Source organism: Lissotriton helveticus, chromosome 9, assembly GCF_964261635.1.
Source record: "Lissotriton helveticus chromosome 9, aLisHel1.1, whole genome shotgun sequence".
Lineage (NCBI taxonomy): Eukaryota > Metazoa > Chordata > Amphibia > Caudata > Salamandridae > Lissotriton > Lissotriton helveticus.
In genome coordinates, this window is record NC_136070.1 from 487,888,746 (window position 1) to 487,909,066 (window position 20,321).

A 20,321-nucleotide genomic window follows, 5' to 3' on the forward strand; every position below is an offset into this window, starting at 1 on the left:
GATTTGTATCTCCAAATTGCAGACCCATACCTCGCAATAGCGATGTATTTAGACCTATAGATGCTAAGCATGGCTTATAATGGCTTGGCCCCGAATCGTTGTGCAAAACCATGGACGGCTGCTGTGGATCTTGCTGTGGAATGCTTTTTTTTTGCTTTTTGCTGGGGAACCCACGAGCCGCTCTCATTGAACAAGACCCCCAGATAAGAAAAAGAGGTCACCCTTGACAGCTCTACACCTTCGCAGTAAAACGTTTTAAGCTTTTTTGGTCTCTGGCCCATTATCATCGTGTGCAATTTGGTTTTGTTGACAATTACATCTAGAGATTGCATAACGGACCCAATAGAGTCCAATAGCCTCTGCAACCCTACCGCTGTAGGGGTCAACAAGAACGCGTCGTCTGCGTATAGAAGGCAATTTCATAGTCAACTCCTTTGGCACGAAAATGAAACCGTCCTCGGATCTGAAAACTTTGGCGTTGAGACCCTCGGCTCCAAAATTATTGGCACCAAAGATAAAACAGCACCTACTCTATCAAAGGAGCCACGTTTCGACGCCCCACCTTCAAACCCAGACCCAAAACAATAGGAATTAGTTATCACTCCCAAAACCGGACATATTGAAACGAAGTTGCCCATAAAACGGGCAACAGAAGCTGAGGACTTTACCACATTCCTCTTAAGAGAAAATTTTTTGGTACTAATCCTTCACCTCCTTCTATTCCTCCTCCTTCCCCACCTAACACGCACTTATTAATTAATAACACCCACAAATTCACCACCACCACCACACAATCACCTGACAACCAAGATGATGGGGACGGGTTAGATAATTGTACTGATCCATGGAACGATTATAATACAGATCCAAACACAGATAGCGATCCAGATTTATACCCTACGGAACACTGTCCACCTAATATAACATAGGGTACATAGATGTAATAAATGGGACTGCTAAATACCATGGAGTTATGCTTCCTAAAAGATCAATTGAGGAGGATTTTCTCTTTGAGACATTATACTCTTCCCAAAGATCCACTCACACACTGCTCCTGCTTAAGGGTATGCTAAAACATGCGGATGACATTTTTAAAGATCCACCCTGCGCACAAATTCTTACACCAAGGGTGGATAAAAAGTATAAATCTGCACCATCAGGCCCAGTTTACCATTAAATTCCCAAGTGTTTTCTAATGCCCGGAAGCAGGCTAACTCACAAATATCAGGAGATGCCCCTCCTCCTGAAAAGGAATCTCAACTAATAGATGCCTCCAGAAAGAGAATAGCTGCACAGGCAGCCAATCATTTGCGTATTGCCAATACCCAAGCTCTCTTTGCTACATATGACAGAGCACACTATAACGAAATGGAACAATTGCTCCAATTTCTACCTGATGAACACAAGGCTAAGGTGCATGACCTCGTTCAGGAAGGGAAGTTAATTTCAAACGCATCTATTAGATGCACTCTAGATGCAGCTGAATCTGCAGCTCATGCAATTAACACCAGTGTCTTGCTACAAAGGCATGCCTGGTTTAGAATCTCAGGGTTTAAACCTGAAGTATAGGCTTCTATTTTAAACTTACCTTTTGACCAGGAGCATCTCTTTGGTCCCCTTGTAGACACTTCTTTAGTCAAGAAGGACACAGACGTTGCAAAATCCATGGGGGCCTTACAGTCCCCATCCAATAGAGCTTCTTTTCGTCGCTCCTTCTACAGAGGGTGCTCTAAAAACATATCTACGGACAACACCTCTACCTCCTATAAAGGTAACGCTCAGTAATTCTCTTCAAGAGGTTACTTTTGAGGCGGATTTAGAGGCAACCATCGCAAGGGAAGGGGTAAAGGTTCCACACCCGCACCTCCCCCTCAACAAACAAACAGTGACTTTCCTCCCCTTCCCCTGATCATTCCACACCGGTCGGGGAACGTCTCTCTCAATTCCTCTCCGTCTGGCATACAATAACTTCAGACAGATGGGTTCTAGGAATTATCCAATCTGCTTATTGCCTGCAGCCAACCTACAATCCTCCAAACATTCCTCCACATTCTCACAAGATGTCACCAGAGCATTTACACCTCCTCAAACAAGAGGTTCACTCTCTGCTGCAAAAGGAGCTATAGAGCCTGTACTATTTCAATATCAAGGATCGGGCATCTACTCCCTATATTTTCTCATGCCCAAAAAGGACTGCTCTCTTAGGCCTGTATTAGACCTCGGAGAACTAAATCAGTACATTAAATTGGACCACTTTCATATGGTCACACTTCAAGTACTCCCGCTTCTACGGCAAGCGACTTTATGTCCACTTTAGGCTTGAAGTACGCATACTTCCATTTTCCAATACATCCTGCTCAACACAAATATCTCAGGATTGTGGTAGCCGAACAACACTACCAGTTCAAAGTGCTTCCATTCAGAATCACCACTGCTCCCAGAGTATTCACCAAATGCCTGGCAGTAGTCGCTGCACAGACAACAAATTCATGTCTTCCCATACTTGGACGACTGATTCATCAAAGCGAGCTCTTACCCAAAGTGTCTCCAGCACACTGATAACGCTGCGATTACTGCACGATCTGGGTTTCACACTGAATGTGCCAAAAGTCACATCTCCAGCCCTCCAACACATAAACATATCTGGGAGCCACTCGCTATACTAAAAGAGCTCGAGCCTGTCCCAATGCAGCCAGAATTTGCAGTATTCAGGCTCTGGTCTTACAGTTTCAGCCAAACCGGTCACTTCCAGCGCGAGTAAACATGCAGCTGCTAGGAGTGCTGGCCTCTTGCATCATGATAGTTCCCCATGCAAGACTTCAAATGCGTCCCCTTCAGGTGTGCTTAGCGCGACAGTGAAATCAGCCTCCGGGTCAATTATCAGATCTAGTGTTGGTAGACCGCGGCACTCATCACTCTCTGCAGTGGTAGAATCCACAGAATTTATCCAAAGGACTGTCCTTCATCGACCCAGTTCCACAGACCATGCTAACAGATGCATTGCTCACAAGTTGGGGAGCTCACCCCCAAACTCTCACTGTTCAAGGTTTATGGAGCCAGAAGCAAAAGCAACTTCACATAAAAATCATCTACAGCTGCTAGCTGTATTTCAAGCACTCAAAGCCTTTCAGACTTGCCTCGCAGGCAAAGATGTCCTAGTCGGCACCGACAACATGACAGCCATGTATTACATACAGAAACAGGAAGGGCGCACACTGTTTCGCTGTCACGCCTTGAACAAGCCATTTGGAAGTGGGCCATACATCACAAAATCTTTTTCCTAGCGGAACACCTCCCAGTAGTAAACAATCAAATAGCAGAGACAACAGATTCACAAGTGGTAACTTCACACCCAATTTCTCCTCCCATTCTTTCAAATGTGGGGTTTTCCACAGATAGATCTGTTCGCCACACACCAAACAGCCAAAGCTTCGCCTCCAGGTATCCACACCCATTGTCCAAAGGTAATGCACTTTGGATGAACTGGTCGGGGATATTTGCCTACGCATTTCTGCCTCTCCCACTCATTCCAATAGTGGTTCGGAAGCTCAGACAAACATCCCTCAACACTGATCCTAGTAGCTCCCACATGGGCCCGTCAACCTTGGTACACTACCCTGTTGGAGCATTCAGTAGTTCCCGATCAAAAACTACATCTCACATCCAGTCTCCTCACTCAGAGCCTTGGAGACATAAGACATCCAGATCCCAAAGAACTCAACCTAGCCATCTGGCACCTCAAGTTATAGAGTTTGGTTATCTGAACCTTCCACCAGACTTTATGGGCATCATTAAAAAGTCCAGAAGGCCTACTACAAGGGCTTGCTACGCAGCTAAATGGAAGCGGTTTGCTATATTATTGTAATTACAACCATATCAATCCGTTAGATGCTTCCGTTCAAAATATAATTTGTTTCTTACTACACTTGCAGCAGTCAGCGATAGCATACACATCCATACGCTGCATTCCTTCAAAATAGACAACATTTGTTCCCTTTCAGAGTACCTGTTATCAAGGCTTTTATGGAAGGACTTAAGATTTATTCCACCAAGACTTCCATCTGCTCCGGTGTGGAATCTTAACATTGTCCTTACCAGACTAATGGGTCCATTATTCGAGCCATTGCATAAATGTGAATTGCAATTTCTCACTAGAAAAGTTGCTTTCCTCATTGCTATTACATCACTGAGGAGAGTGGGTGAGCTTCAGGCACTAACCATTGAAGAACCTTTTTTCCAACTCCACAAAGACAAAGTGGTTCTTCGCACTAACCCCAAGTTCCTACCCAAAGTGGTATCGGCCTTTCACATCAAGCAATCTGTTGAGTTGCTTGTATTCTTTCCTCAACCAGATTCAGTGGCAGAACGGTCTCTACACACTTTATATGTTAGAAGAGCCTTACTGTATTACATAGAGAGAACTGTACAGTTTCGTCTAACTAAACAACTCTTTGTGACTTTTCCTCCAACACACAAAGGCAATGCTACTTCTAAATCTGGGATTGCTCGGTGATTTGTTAAATGTATCCAAACATGTTATGCAAAAGCAAAGAGGGCTTTACCAATACCCCCTAAAGCTCATTCCACCTGCAAACTAGGGGCTACTATGGCTTTCTTAGGAAACGTCCCCATAGCTGACATATGTAAAGCTGCAACATGGTCTACACCACACACATTCACCCAACACTATTGTGTAGATGTGTTAGCAAGACAACAAGCTAATATAGGCCAGGCAGTACTTAGGATGCTTTTTCAGACAACTGCAACAGCTACAGGTTATCGACCGCTTTGGGAGAATACTGCTGTATAGTCTATGCAAAGCATGCAATTCACAGCTCACATGCCTTGAATGGATACTTGTAATTACCCAGTAAGCATCTGTTCTTGGCATGTAGAGCTGTAGATTCACATGCGCCCACCTGCCTCCCCTAGTACCTATACCTGTTGCAGTTCTGCTTACTTACATACATACACATGTACATCTCTATTCTACTCTTACTAACTCCATTCTAACTCTCAGTGGGAAAGCAGTCTAACAATGGAGTCTAGACAATACGCACTATCATCGAAAGGAGTCACCTACCTCATGACTAGAAAGACTTCTTCGAAGAAAAAAAACTTGCCAACATCCGGTCCCAACACAAGATGGCAGGAATATACAAAGCATGTGTTCTACAGCTCTACATGCCAACAACAAATGCTTCCTGGATAAGTAACATGATCCTACTCTTGCCTTCACTTAGTAGGCAAGAGAAGGATACAAACTCATGCTTTTAATAAGAAATTCTTAACAAGTGTGTAATTAATCGTACCTTACGTTTTTTTAATTGAATTTGAATAATGCACTTTTTGGACTGGCTAGGATTGGAGTACATGGCAGACCCTATCTTTGAGTTTCTTGTTCTCCTCACTTGTTCTAGTCCTGTTTAATCTCGGCCAACTGTGACATGGAAAATCTAGCTTAGGTTTCTTTTAATTTGGACGTATGATGAAATTGGCGATCTAATTTATATTAATGTAAACTTGTTTTTATCTATTTTCCAATTTATTGTACACTTGTACTAGCATTATTGATTGATTTGTATCAGATTTTATGTGCTTTTATGGTCTTGTTTTTTTTTTTAAACCAGACCGAATAAAGGTATTTGTCTGAATGTGGTCAGTGTAAAGCTTGTATTAGCAGAAAACTGTGTGAAGTTTTTTTGGATTTTCACATTGGAAACTAACACTTGAGGCCTAAATAGTGAAATCCCGTGGGAGAACGTGATTCGCTATAACCGTTGACATAATGGCTTGAACGGTTTATTTTTAGAGTATTATTGGGGCCACTGGCTAATGACCCTATTGGTAAGTATTGAGACACATATGCATGGAGATCAATTTTTGACTTTCTCAACGGAAACGGAGCTTTAGTATTTATTTTTACTTATATCTCATTTCTCCGTGGGTGTTTAAATATTGGAATATAGTAGGATTCTTCTCATGTCCAATGCCTCAATAATTTTCAGGGCTAATATTGGAAACCACATTTATTTTGTCTGACAAAATATAAGGCAGGTATATATTTTGATAGTTAATGCGGTTTGGGCGAATGTCCCCATTTGTAAGGATTGATAAACATATATGGGGATTGTTCTGGCCCCTTTAACATTTTACCGTGCACCCTGTAATAGTGTAATATAGTAGGAGTCTCTTTATGTCCCATTCTTCAGTAATGCCCTGGTCTACTATTCGAACTAACTCTGCTCCTGTCTACAAAAATACAACGCAGTCATATTCAGATATCCACTTTACTGCTGTTTGAGTCCGTAACAAGATGCCCACCAGAGTATGGGACTATATGATACAAGTTGTATTATAGCTATTTTTGCTCTTCTGGGTGCTTAAGACACAGGGTAGATAGCGTCTGAAAAGAGAGTGCATACCTTTTAACACAGGCTGGTATAAATTAGAGAGAGAACAGTTGTTATGAGACCACACATCACTGTGAAGGTAAGGAGATTTTCTTTGCAGGATTAATAATATCTGGAATTCGACATTTGAGGAGATGGAACTTTATATACTCCATGCCTCTAATGGTATTGGTAATGCTTTCTAGTGTGATTGGTTGTTCAAAATAATTCCGGTGGGTATCCGTGACCCAGCTTTATGCTATTTCATGCAGATATTCTCCAGTTCTTGTTGTCTTATTGACACAGTGGTTGTATATTAACACATATAGTATTTGGCAAATTCTTGCTTCCCCCTGCTTCTACTATCCTATCGCCTGTGGGATTATGACTGTATGAAATCCGTGGCATATCGAAGGGTGCGGGTTTACTAGCCCTGCTAATGATTTGCTTGGGTGTTCTCCTCCCCTTTTTGTTGGCATTGGCATATATTTTTTTCACTTATTATATTTCTCGCTCTCTGCTTCCTCTGAATATGAACATTCTTGTGAAGTATCTAATATTCCTCTCTGAAGGGCAGCATTAGCAATGTCTTCATTTTACCATCAAGGTTTTGTAGTTCCCGTTCTAATCCTGAATGGGTACATTTTAGTATGCCTGATAGTCTTGCTATTCTTATGCCCCGAGTATAGGCCTACCAGGTAGGCTTTGTGATCGTTTGGGCTGCTCTCACTGTTTGTACCGTCTTTAGAACCACTGACCCGCACTACATAGGCATCTATCTCGCTAATTTTATCTTAGAGGAAAGCTCTTATATTTTAAAAAGTGTAACCTACATACCTTCTGGTGATTTCCTGGTCAGCCGTGGGCTTGCCCGATTGTGCTGTGGAAATCGGCGAAAGCTACTCACTTGGCTCCCACAATGTCATTTAGGTGGGCAGTGGTCCAGTGTGACGCACCACCAGGATAAAAATTAATGACGGATCGGGTGCGCAGCAGACGTGCTGCCGGCATGTCCAAGGCAAGCCCTTCTGCATGATACCAGTGCCAGCTCTCCTGCCCTTTTCATAGCCAAACACACCGATAGGAAAAGCTACTATAACAAGCATTGGCATAGCCAATAGGCCTCGCTTTTTGGACCCTATAAGTGTTTAGTTATGCAGCAGAATACCCTTGGTGCAACAACACCAACTGTTGCATGGCTTAAACACTTATAAGATCCCAAATGCGAGACCTATTGGCTATGCCAATGGTTGTTGTACTTTACTATGCGCGTTGGTGCCTGAATGTTTGACGCCTTTGTTAATATGAGTGCCAATATGAATGTAGGTTTTTGTGTAAATTGTGGTATGGAGGTGCGTTGGCCTCTGCATTCTCTATATGAGTGTGTACCTATTTGTTGGGTGCCTTTAATTGTTTTAAGAATTCCAATATGTATTAATTGTACATGTACTGTATTATGTTTTGTTGTGTGTATGTCTTAGTTGTCGTATTATGTTTTACTTATCTGCAGGTTGTTTACAGTGTCATGCTGAATGAAGAATTTTGATCTGATCTGATGTTATGTGCTACTGTGGGCCCTAAGCAGAAGCCCCACCTATGGACTTTGTCGATGCTTGTTGTACTTAGCAGTACATCCAGCTCCATCAGGAGAGAACGAAACATCGCTTCTCCTATTGATTCATAAAACAATAAATTGTATTCAAAGAAATACATAATCTTGTAGAACTCCGCTGCAGACATCTTAACATTATGACATTAAACCCCGAAATGATCCTCTAAACACTATTTTTCACCCCAATTTCAATCCATGTGCAAATTTCATTCCAATCCCCATTTGATGTCATTGAAAAAGTTTGAATGCGTTGAGTGGATTTGTAAAGGCCATTTTTATAACATCCACCTTATTCCTACAGCTGTATTTGCACTCTTAAAGAACCTCTCAATAAACTACATGTAGGCCTGATGCTTTAGTTAGTATTTTGGGATTATAAAAGGGGGATTGCAGTGAGTGCACTGAGTGGGCACCCAAATACAGATTTTCTTTTAAGTGCAAGAAGGAATTCCAAACATACTAACACTGTGGAATACAGGAATACAGTGTGGTAAATACCGCTGATTGCGTTTTCCTAAGGAAAGTAAGAAGCAAGAGGAGTAATTCTTGCTTTCTACACTGAAGTCCGATTGTCTCAATATTTAACGGGCTTTCTTACTTAGTAAAACTTTTCCAGTTTTGAAATTTACATGGGGAAAAATTGTGTGTCGGGAGTTGGGGTGTGTATTGCAGAACAACTAATAGTGTTGTTCTTGTGCAAAGTGCAAACCAGGGTTTGCAAAGGGATTAGAATTATTAAACTCTGACCTGATCAGAGCCGTAGAGTTTCTGCTCAAGGAGAAATAGTTTTCCACTTATGGGACTAGTCTTTCACGCAGCAGTTGTTCATCCCAAAGAAGATGAATTTTTGCTGTTCAAGTGGTACGAGAGCCCCTGGTTAGGGGGCGAGTCAAATTCGTGCCCAGTGGATACATTCCATAAACAGTCTTTCTTGGGGAAAAAATATCAGAGTCTCAACAAGGATTGATTTCTGAACCAGAATCCCTCACCCAAATCAAGCTGGACGAGGCTTCCCTTTCCATTGGACCAGCTACCTCTCCAAGATGGTGGGTTTTCCTGCTTATGGGGGTGGGACTCACTCAATAATGTTACCGCTGGTGGGAGGAGGCGGCTGCATATATTGGTGAAGACTTTTCACAAAGGGGGTGCAGACCCCTGTTCAAGAGTGGCTAAAGCTCCCTTCCCAGTACGGAGCTAGCACCAGACAACACCGAATGTAACGGTTCAGAATTTGACACCTGTCCAAGTGCCGTCACATCTGTGTTTGTCTCCTCACAAACAAACACTCTGGCACCAGGCCCTCTCCAGGCGTCTTGTTCTCCGAGCACCATTTGCCGGCTGTGAAAGTGACTTCTCCCTGCTCTGTTAGAATGTGCCCTCATCTGATTCACTGTTTACAGACACCCTGACAGATGCTGATTTATTCCTCTTACAATTTTCTTCATTCAATTTCGTTCACTTTCCACAATCACACACTGCTCGAAGCAACAGAGCAGAACATCCTCCTGCATACAGAGTAACTGAGCCCGAGGCGTGTGGGGAGGGGCGTCTGGGGGAGGAAGTGGCATGGGCATGAAGGGAAAGAGATAGAAGGGGTGGTAGAGACAGATGACGGGCGAAGAGAGAAGAGGCCGGATGAAGGAGAAGAAGAGGACGGAAGAAGGAGCAAGAGAATGGGAACATGGTGGGGGTGGGAGAACGGGTCAGAGAAGGAGAAAGGAGAGAGGATGAAAGAGGGATGAGAAGATGGGTGCATGGATAAGAGAAAGATGAAGAACAAGAGGAAGCAACAACGCAGGGAGAAAAAGAGATAAGAAATAGAGGAAAGAGAAATGAAGCGGAGAACTATGGAGTGGGAGGAGAAGAGAACAGGCAGTGGGAGCGAAAATAAGCACAATGGGGAAGAGAGACAGGGGAAACGAGCATTGGCCTCGCGGCCGTGAAAGGCACAGGGCCGCGCGGCAGCGAAAGTGAAAGTGATCGCAAACGGCAGTTGTGTGCGCACGAATTCACTTGCCCTGGATCAAAGAAGCAGTGTGCCAGCTGGGGGTAGGGGAAAGCTTTCACAAGTGCAAGAAGCCGCGGCAGCTGTGCACGTAGAGCACGCTCTTGTGCATGCTCTAGCAAGCTGATCACCGGCAAGTAGCATTTCTCAGAGCCCTACTAAATGTCTCGCCCAGAGCAGCGCATGTGCTGGCTCATGCGAGACCTAAAAAGGAGATAATGTCATTGCAACCAGCCTTAAAACATAAAACTTGCATCCAGGAATGAAGGTGAGAGATAACAGTGTGTCCAGTATGTCACTTTGCCCTAAAGCCCCACTTAAAGGGCTGCAATTTGCCACCACGCACTGCTACAAAAAAGCGAAGAGCGGAGAACATCCATTGCGCCCTCATTAACGTCAGATCCATACTGAAAAACTGTCTTGAAATTAAAAACTATATAGAGCAACACAACATAGACTTACTCTTTATAACTGAAACTTGGTTGAATGCCTCCTCAGTGCCAGAATTAATCATAGCCACTCCCCCGGTTATGAACCAACTACGCACGACCGCACTAACCGTAGAGGAGGCACAATCGCCATTATCTCTATGAATACCGTCACAATTAACTATCTACCACTTTCGTATAACCATGAATGCGAAGCTCTTGTTTTTAAAATAACCTTTAATGCAAAAAAACACCTTCAATGGAATACTTTTGTACCAGCCTCCCGTTACAAAAGCTCGCTTCTTAGAAGCACTCTTTTAGAACTGCGTTTCGAAACAACAAATGTACCATCCTAGGTGACTTTACTGTCACTTGGAAAATTCCAGCGACCCAGAGTTTAATAAATTAACGGATAAAATGGCCACTTTCAGGCTTAGTCAAATAGTGAAAGTTGGTATACACTGGGCTGGACACACACTAGACGGAATTTTTACAGACCACCCAGTCCCCCATTTCCAGGATGCTTTACAGTTAGTATGGTCTGACCACTATGCCATACTATTCCACTTCTCTTACACCAAATCAGATACCCCTACTCCTCACCTTCCAATAACCAAGAAGAGCCGTCACTGGCATAAAATAAATCTAGCCAATCTAAAGAATGCTCTGACTTTATCTGCCCTTATACCAATAACGGAGCCTAATATATTGGCAACAAATTTTCAGGTCTGGGTAAGTAAAGTTATAAATACATTAGCCCCACTGACCTTTTCAAATGGACAACATAAAAACCCATCTGAACCATGTTACTACCCCAGCCTTAAAGAACATAAAGTCTGCTGTAAGCTGGAGCAGAAATTAAGAGCACTCTGTAATGACGAGGATAAAGTCAAATATAAACAAACACAAAAGAATTACAAATCAATTATTTTTGCAAATAAATCTGCCAATTTCTCAGAAAAATTTGAATTATCAAAAAACTCCAGCAAGTAACAGTTTAGAACGGTTAATGCATTATCAAAGACAACTCAAAACAAGCAGAGTAAGGCCAGTCAACTATTTTGTAATGAGCTGGTAAAGAACTTCCAAGCAAAAGTATTTAATGTTTTTTCCACTTTTACCACAAGCATTCCCACATTATCTAATAATCAAAGCCTCACCTAGAATCCATTACTGAATGCAGTTTTCCTACACCCCATAAGTTAGGATCCTCCTTGCTAACATGAAATATGGCTCTCTGGAAGACTCGTGACCACCCAGAGTGCTACACTTCATTACTGAGGCAATCACATTTAAAGTTCAAGCCAGGAAGACCGCTGCATCATGTTACGGCTTGCTTAGAATGATACGCAAAGTGCTTCCTCTTTCACCCTGTTAAGCAAGAAAACATCTAATGCAGGCCCTAAAACTTTCAAAAATAGATTATGGTAAAGCCCTATATCTAGGTGCCCCAAACTCAGTGGTCACGAAACAGCAGATCGTACAAAACTCTGCAGCAAGGTTGCTCACGCGGACCCACAACCATTGTTCAGAGAAGCCTGTGCTACGCGCCCTCCACTGGCTCCCGATTCAAGAGAGAATTCATTTTAAATCCCTGTGCGTTGCCCACAAGGCTCTCGAAGGGAGGGGACCACCTATCATCAAAGCCATGACCTGCCCATGTAGGGCTAACAGAAGACTCCGCTCAGATGAGCTCCACCTAGCAGTGGTACCCAGGATCAAGAAGGCCAGTAGTGGCGGCTGGCTCTTTTCATAAAATGCTGCTAAACTCTGGAATACCCTTCCGCTGCATCTTCGTAGGGAATCCAACCATCTTCCATTCCGGAAACAGCTAAAGACCTGGCTTTTTCCGTAGGGGGTCTGCCCACTCTTGGTGCTGCTACAGCGCTGGGATGCTCCCGGGTAGCCATGCGCTATATAAAAGCCTTTTCATTCATTCATTCATTCATCTCTTGACAGCTCACTTGCATTTCCAATGAAATTATGCAAACCGGTTACTTTCCCAAACTCTGGAAGAAAGCAGCAATACTCGTCCCCCCCCCCCCGCCCACATGAAGAAGCCAAATCTCACAGCATCAGATCCCACAAACTACCGTCCCATAGCACGACTACCTTTACCAGCCGAAATACAAGACAAACTCCTTAACCAGCATTTATCTGCTTACATAAAGGAAAACAAACTACTAGACTACTCGCAATTTGGCTTTCTGAAGCCAACACAGTATTGAATCCTCTCCTATAATTGCTGCAGGAAGCATCAGATCTCTATAGTAGACGGGGAAGAAAACACAGCACTGATACTATTGAATCTCTCTGCAGCATTTGATAGCATCAACCATGACATTATGCTACAGCGCCTTCTCGCATTCCTAGTTGATAGAGAATAATACATGACCGTAGAAGATTTCTCATCCACCCCTTGGATCTCTCCCTGTGTAGTCCCTCAAGGAGCATCACTGAGCCCTACTCTAATCTCTACAGTACCCTTCTGGTAAAACTTATTAAGACCTTTGGCATCTTTGTTGTCTCCTATGCAGACGGCGCACACATTGTTGTCAGTCGTAGAAAATCCGGCACACACAGCCTCACAATTACACTTCTGTATGGAAAAAAAATCAGAATTTGGATGGAAGATAACTGCCTGAGATTAAACTCGGGTAAGACCAAGATATTACTCTTCTGAAAAAATACTGATTTCTAGCCCCCCAGCATGGTGGCCACCAGATATGGGTCCAGTGAAAAAGGTCAAGTATCTAGGTGTCCTTTTTGATAAAAAAAATTACTTATGAAAACCAGATCACCCAGACTGCATCTTCGTTTTTTCTTCTTCTAAAAATTCAGAGAAAAATCCTACCTTATATTCACCCTAACGTACAAATATCGGTCATGTCCGCCCTAATTCTAACCAAACTAGACCATTGTAATGGACTATACATTGGCCTACAACAAAAAATGTTATTCAAACTCCAGACCTTCCAAAACGCAGTGGCCCGTCTCATTTTCAGTCTCCCCAAATTTATATCTGCAGCCACAGCATTGATAAACTAACATTGCCTGCCTCACATTGAAAGCATTATGCATTGCCTTAAAGACACTCCATGATACTGGACCTATGGCTCTCAGACAGGCTCTCAGACAGTGTTTCCGCTAGTACACACATGTTAGACCATTACGCTCCTCTTAAGCAATGAATGTTGAAATACCCAATTTCAAACTAGGTCGATGGGGTGGCAAAAGTGTTAGCCACCTGTACAACTAGGTTATGAAACTCTCTTCCATTCGAATAAAAAAAAAAACTCTCAATCCCTCTTACAATTTTGAAAACCACTGAAAAAAATGGCTCTTAACACCAACGCCCACACCTGTACCTAGCCCGCTTTGTCCTGATCTTCACCGCAGTGCCAAGACACCTTCGGGCATAGGAGCGCTTTACAAAACCTCATAACATGACATTAACCCCAGGCTATCCACCGACCCTATATTTGTATTAAAGTATTCAAATGTCTGCCTTTTTAAGCTCACCCCTGAACAACCCATCCAGAAGTGCTCAAGCTCGGGAATTGCCAAGGTATATTCTGTTTGTGGGCTGAGAGTAGTTTGAACGTCAACTTTACCGGCAAATGATCCAAAACCGTTCTGTCTAAATGTGCTATTTTGAGGTCCATGTGCTAATGTTTGTCGGTGTGAACCAATAGTGGACCCTAGATGACGTTTTATGGATGATATTGGCTAAGATTGTTGCCTTCCTGAAGTGTTAAGACCATGCCATGCACCTAATTTATAATTGGACATGTAGGTGGTGTGCGCTGATGGAGCGCCACCCTTTGGATTTTTGGAAACCTCTCATGCAGTAGATGAGCAAGTTGGTGGCAATGATGAAGGATGCAAACTTTGGCTTCTGCTTGAAATGTGACTATCGGCGAGTGTTGGAATCCAAATCAGCAATGTCAGTCGTATTGTGATTTAGCGCGAGAGGATGAGTGTTAGGGAAGTGTAAAGCCACATTCGGTACCATACTTTAGTTCATATGCGGAAAAGTCGAGCATTAACAAAGGATATGACAAAAATCACAATTATCCGCCCGACAGCGCAACTATAGAGCATGTGGCAGAAGCTGTGTTTAGTACAGCTTCGCGGTGTACAATAACGGTCATGATAGACCTTGGAATAAAAAAAAATGGTCTGGATTTTCGAAGCGCTGGTACAGCAGCAGCATCACCCAGTCTTCCAGGGAGTAATCTTCACCCAAAAGGGCCTGCCAGTGAAGTCTAGTTGTATTAAGGGAAGGACCTGAATGTAATGACTTGATCAACGCCCTATTGTTAGGTCTCGGACTAGCGTCCCACGAAGTGGGTGGAGTCCGAGATTTTATGTTGTCTAATATGGGGCTTGAACCCGCCCCTCTTCTCCATTGGCTGGCCTCGTAAATGCTGGCCAGCCATTGGAGGTGAGGGGCGTCACTCAGTTCAGGCCCCGTCTTAACGCGATTCGGGGGCGTTTTTCTCTCTTTTTTAAGCCCCGCCCCTTTTCTAGTTTTTTTTGCTTCGTAGTATTAAATTCTGCATTATCTACTACTTTTGTATTAGTCTAACCTATATTATTTCTTATGCGTGTTTCTGTCACCTAATATGCCCTGGAGAGCGCTCTGATACCCGCAAGGGTCTTGTTCGCGCTATACAAAACCTTCAACATAAGCTGTGAAGCAAACTGTTCTTGCAGGGAAATCGCGACCTGCAAAAAGTAACACCTATCCGTGCTCCAGCTGATTTTATAAAATAAAATTCTAGAAACGCAGGTGTTTTAATCCGTATTGCTACATACGTGAAAACAATGTTTTATTTGGGTATCTCTGTTTGAACGATATGTATTCACCAGTATCACCTGTTGTCCACACAGTGTGCCCTGAACATTCACATTTCTCTCCGGGTGAGATTAAGAAGGACCTGAAGGAGGAATAGGGTGCCCTTATTAATCAAGATAGCCATTCCTCTTTGGTGAGACTATGATGCGAAGAGTCTGTGTGCGCTCCATCCTTCTGCAAATCTATCTTCTGTTTTGCTGATTAAGTGCCTTTCTTTCAATAGTGCCATATGTATATTGTATCTACCCAAAAATGGCAGTACTTGCCTGGCCTGCTGTGCGTTGTGAAGTCCTCTTATGTTCCAGTTTATGCACCCACTTTCTTTCATAGTTTTGACTGTTGTGTGTGTTCACAAATGTGAATCAAAGTTACTGATTAATTCCTGGATTTGGTGAGCAATTTAAAATAAACAATGCAATGTTCAAAGGTGGGCTAGCAACGAGAGCCTCTTGCTTAAAGATTATCTATTGTAGCTTTTCAGCAATAAAGGAATTGACATTTACAAAAAGCACTAATGGGGCTACGCAGTAATTAGATCAATGTTGCCAGAAAAAAAGCACCACACAGTGTGAATTCAATTAAGAGAGATAATTTTAATTTATAAAGAAACCCTTGGCTACTAGTTTTGAAAATGCAGAATGTCCAAACTTCACATGCAGCATTCAAGCTGAAACATCATTTGTGACATCCTTTAATAATTCACTTTCACCAACCAAGTTGTGGCTTAATTCTCTTTATACATCAAACTGATTTCCAGAGTGGTAAACACATTAAGATTACAAATGCGGTATGTTATGAACCACAATTTTTAGTCAGGCAGATTATTCAGGACTTGTGCAATGACCTGCTACTGTTAGAAGATAATAAATTAATGTGTTTGATACATGTCCAGATACTTTATTGGTACTTCATGTAAGGAGATTTCTATTCGGCCTTTGAGATGGCATTCTGTTAAAGGGCCTTTCAATTTTTCCATTTAATTAAAGTCACTCAGGTGAAAGAAATAATACTAGGATACTGTTGTTGAAGGATTTTAATTGGTGTATAGACAAAATGGATGCGGGGGACAGGGGCGAGGCTGGCGGAGCGGAGCCGGCGGGTGGGGGTGTAGAAGCTGAGCCTGCTGTTGAGGTAGGCTGGTCCGGTGTTGTGGAGTGCTTTGTGTGCGTGGGTGAGTTTCTTGAAGGTGATCCTCTTGTCGACGGGGAGCCAGTGTAGGTCTCTCAGGTGGGGGGTGATGTGGCTGCGACGAGGGTTGTTGAGGATCAGTTGGGCGGAGGCGTTTTGGATGCGTTGCACTCGTCGCAGCCGTTTGGCCGGAATTTCTGCGTAGAGTGCGTTGCCGTAGTCCAACCTGCTGCTGACGAGGGCCTGTGTCACCGTTCTTCTTGTTTCGGTGGGGATCCACTTGTAGATCCTGCAGAGCATGCGGAGGGTGTTGTAGCAGGAGTCGGAGACGGCGTTGACCTGCTTCGACATGGAGAGGCAGGAGTCGAGGATGATTCCTAGGTTGTGTGCGTGGTCGGTGGGTGTCGGTGCTGTTCCCAGTGTGGTCGGCCACCAGGAGTCGTCCCAGGCTGACGGGGTGGATCCGAGGATGAGGACCTCCGTCTTGTCCAAGTTCAGCTTCAGTCGGCTGCCTATCATCCATTCGGCGACGGCCTTCATTCCCTCGTGGAGGTTGGTTTTGGCGGTGTGCGGTTCCTTGGTGAGGGAGAGGATGAGCTGGGTGTCGTCGGCGTAGGAAATGATGTTGAGGTCGTGTTGGCGGGCAACTTGAGCGAGGGGGGCCATGTAGACGTTGAACAGCGTCTGGCTGAGGGATGAGCCCTGGGGTACGCCGCAGATGATGTCTGTGGCTTCGGAGCGGAAGGGGGGGGAAGGCGGACACTCTGGGTTCTGCCGGAGAGGAAGGATGTGGTCCAGTCCAGGGCCTTCTCTTGGATTCCGGCTTCTTGGAGGCGTGTCTTTAGTGTGCGGTGGCAGACCGTGTCGAAGGCGGCTGATAGGTCCAGGAGGATGAGGGCTGATGTTTCGCCGTTGTCTAGTTGGATCCTGTCGTCGTCTGTGGCGGCGATGAGGGCTGTCTCGGTGCTGTGGTTTTTTCAGAATCCGGACTGGGATGGGTTTTGGATGTCGTTGTCCTCGAGGTGGCGGGTCAGTTGTGTGTTGACGATTTTCTCGATAACCTTCGCCGGGAATGGGAGCAGGGAGATGGGCTGGCAATTCTTGAGGTCCTTGGGCTTCTTGAGAAGGGCGTTTATATCGGCGTGCTTCCAGCTTTCTGGAAATGTAGCTGTCTCGAAGGATATTTTGATTACTTTCCGTAGTTAGGGTCCGATGGCTGCGTCTGCTTTGTTGAATATGTGGTGTGGGCAGGGGTCTGACGGTAATCCTGAGTGGATGGAGTTCATGATCTTGCGTGTTTCGTCGTTCTTGACGTTGGTTCAGGAGGTCAGGCGGTTGATGCTGGTGGTGTTCGTAGGGGGTGGAGTCTGACGTTGCTGGGGTGGTCGTGGTGGTGTTGAAGCTGTCGTGGATGACTGCGATCTTGTGGTGGAAGAAGGTGGCTAGCGAGTCGCAAAATTCTTGTGAGGGCGGGATGTCGTTGGCGCTGGGGTTGGAGAGTTCCTTCACCATGCTGAAGAGCTCTTTGCTGTCGTGTGCGTTGTTGTCCAGGCGGGCTTTGAAGGCCGATCTCTTGGCTAGTCTGATGAGATGGTGATGTCTGCGGGTGGCGTCCTTGTGGGCTGCATGGCTGTCGGGTGTTCGTTCGTGGAGCCATTTCTTCTCCAATTTCCGGCATACACGTTTGGAGGTCTGGAGTTCTTCGGTGAACCAGGTGGCTTTCTTGCTGGTGCGGCTGTTGGGAGGGTTTCTTGAACGGGGCGAGGGTGTTGGCGCAGTCGTTGATCCACTTTCTGAGGTTGCGGGCGGCGGCGTCTGGGTTGGTGGGGTCGGTGGGTGGGTTCTGGGCGAGAGTGGTGGCCAGCTGGTCTTCGGTGACTTTGTTCCTGCAGCGGCGGGGCAGCTGTTGGGTGTGGTGGTGCGTGGTGGGCTTCTTGTAGGTGAAATGGATGCAGCGGTGATCCGTCCAGTGGAGTTCGGTGGTGCGGTCGAAGGAGACCTGGGTGCTTGTGGAGAAGATGGGGTCAAGCGTGTGGCCGGCGGCGTGGGTGGGAGCGGTGACGAGTTGTCTGAGGCCGAGGTTGGCAAAGTTGTCGATCAGGGTGGCGGAGTTGGCGTCGTTGTTGTTCTCGAGGTGGAAGTTCAGGTCCCCGAGGAGGATGTAGTCCGTGGAGGCGAGTGCGCGGGTGCTGACGAGGTCGGCGATGGAGTCGCTGAACTGTGGCCGTGGTCCTGGGGGTCTGTAGACGAGTGTTCCTCTGAGGGTGGTGTTGGCGTCAGTGTGGATACGGAAGTGCAGTGTTCGGCGGTGCTCGGAGTGTCGTCTGAGTCGGTGGAGACCTTGAGGCTGGACTTGTGGACGATGGCTATTCCTCCTCCAGTTCTGTTGGTGCGGTCTCTGCGGGCGATCTTGTAGCTGTCCGGGACGGCTATGGCGATGTCGGGAGCTGAGGAGTCGTTCCACCAGGTCTCGGTCAGGAAGGCAACGTCTGGGGTGGAGGTGTCGAGCTGATCCCAGATCTCGACGGCGTGTTTGCTTGCAGAGCGTGTGTTTAGGAGTATACAGCGGAGGTGGGTGGGTCCGGGCCTTGGTGGTTTGGTGGCTCTGTTGCAGGTGAAGCTGCAGGTGCGGCAGGAGAAAGGTCCGTGGGTGCGTTTCGGGGCGGCCTGGAAGCAGCTGTGGTCTCGGTCGGTGTTGAGTGCTTGGAGGGTGCTGGCGTTGTATTGCAGTCTGTCATCGTGGCGTTCGTGGGGGCCAGGGGTTCTGGCGCTGGGCGCGGACGGGCGCAGACTGGCTTGCCTTAGGCATGCCTTCGGGCGCCAGCGGCGCGCCCTGCATATATGGGGAGGTGGGAGGAGAAGCAGGTGGGAGGAGCGAGTGGGCAGGGGCGGGGCCGCAGGGGGCACAGCGGCGGGGAGAACGAGAGGCACTGAAAGCAAAATGGGGCAAAAAAGAGGGAAACACAGTGGCACAGAGCAAAAAAGAATCTGGGCACAGAAGAGAGGAAACCAGTGGCACAGAGCAAAAAAAAACGGGCACAAAGGAGGGGGAAAACGAATGGCACGGAGCAAAAAAACTGGGCACAGAAGAGGTGAAAACAGAAGCACAGAGCAACAAACTGGCTCAAAGGAGGGGGAAAACGAGTGGCACAGAGCAAAAAACGGGGCACAGAAAGGGGGAAAAACAGGAGCACAGAGCAAAGAAACGGGCAAAAGGAGGGGGAAAACGAGTGGTACAGAGAGCAAAAAACGGAGCACAGAAGAGGGGAAAACAGTGGCCCAGAGCAAAGAAACGGGGCACAAAGGAGGGAGAAAACGAGTGGTACAGAGAGCAAAAAACGGGGCACAGAAGAGGGGAAAACAGTGGCCCAGAGCAAAGCAAAGAAAATGGGGCACAAAGGAGGGGGAAAAACGAGTGGCACAGAGAGCAAACAAGCATTTGCAATGCAGTCGGTCTCGCATTAGCAAAGTTTGAGCTATTGGTCTTGTAAATGACAATTTTTTTAATCATGTGTTGGTTTTGAAAATAGCTAAATGAATAGCTTTGTCATTTACAATGCCAATAGTTATAACTTTCGCAAATGTGACACCTATAGCATTTGTAATGCAACATGTTTTGTATTTACGTGACTTAGATGTATTGATATTACAAATAACAATGGCTTTTAATTTTTTTAAATAATTAATACTTAAATAAAAGTGATTGTAATTTATAATGGCAATAGCTTAAACTTTTGTAAATAACTTTTGTGAAGATTATGTTAAGTGTATTTTATTGTGATAAATCCAAGAACAGGTGTGAAATATTAGCATCTTTTTGTGACATTTGTAATAAAGCTTGAAACATTGAGAGAACATATTTGAACCAGTTGTTGAATGGTTGCACAGATTGATG

At 45.1% G+C, this 20,321-nt stretch overlaps 1 protein-coding gene across 3 annotated transcripts in view; it reads left to right on the forward strand.

The window, feature by feature from the left end:
- PPP2R5E (protein phosphatase 2 regulatory subunit B'epsilon) overlaps nt 1–20,321 on the forward strand; it is a 445,062-nt gene that overhangs the window by 378,431 nt on the left and 46,310 nt on the right. The gene's annotated exons all lie outside the window — the stretch shown is intronic.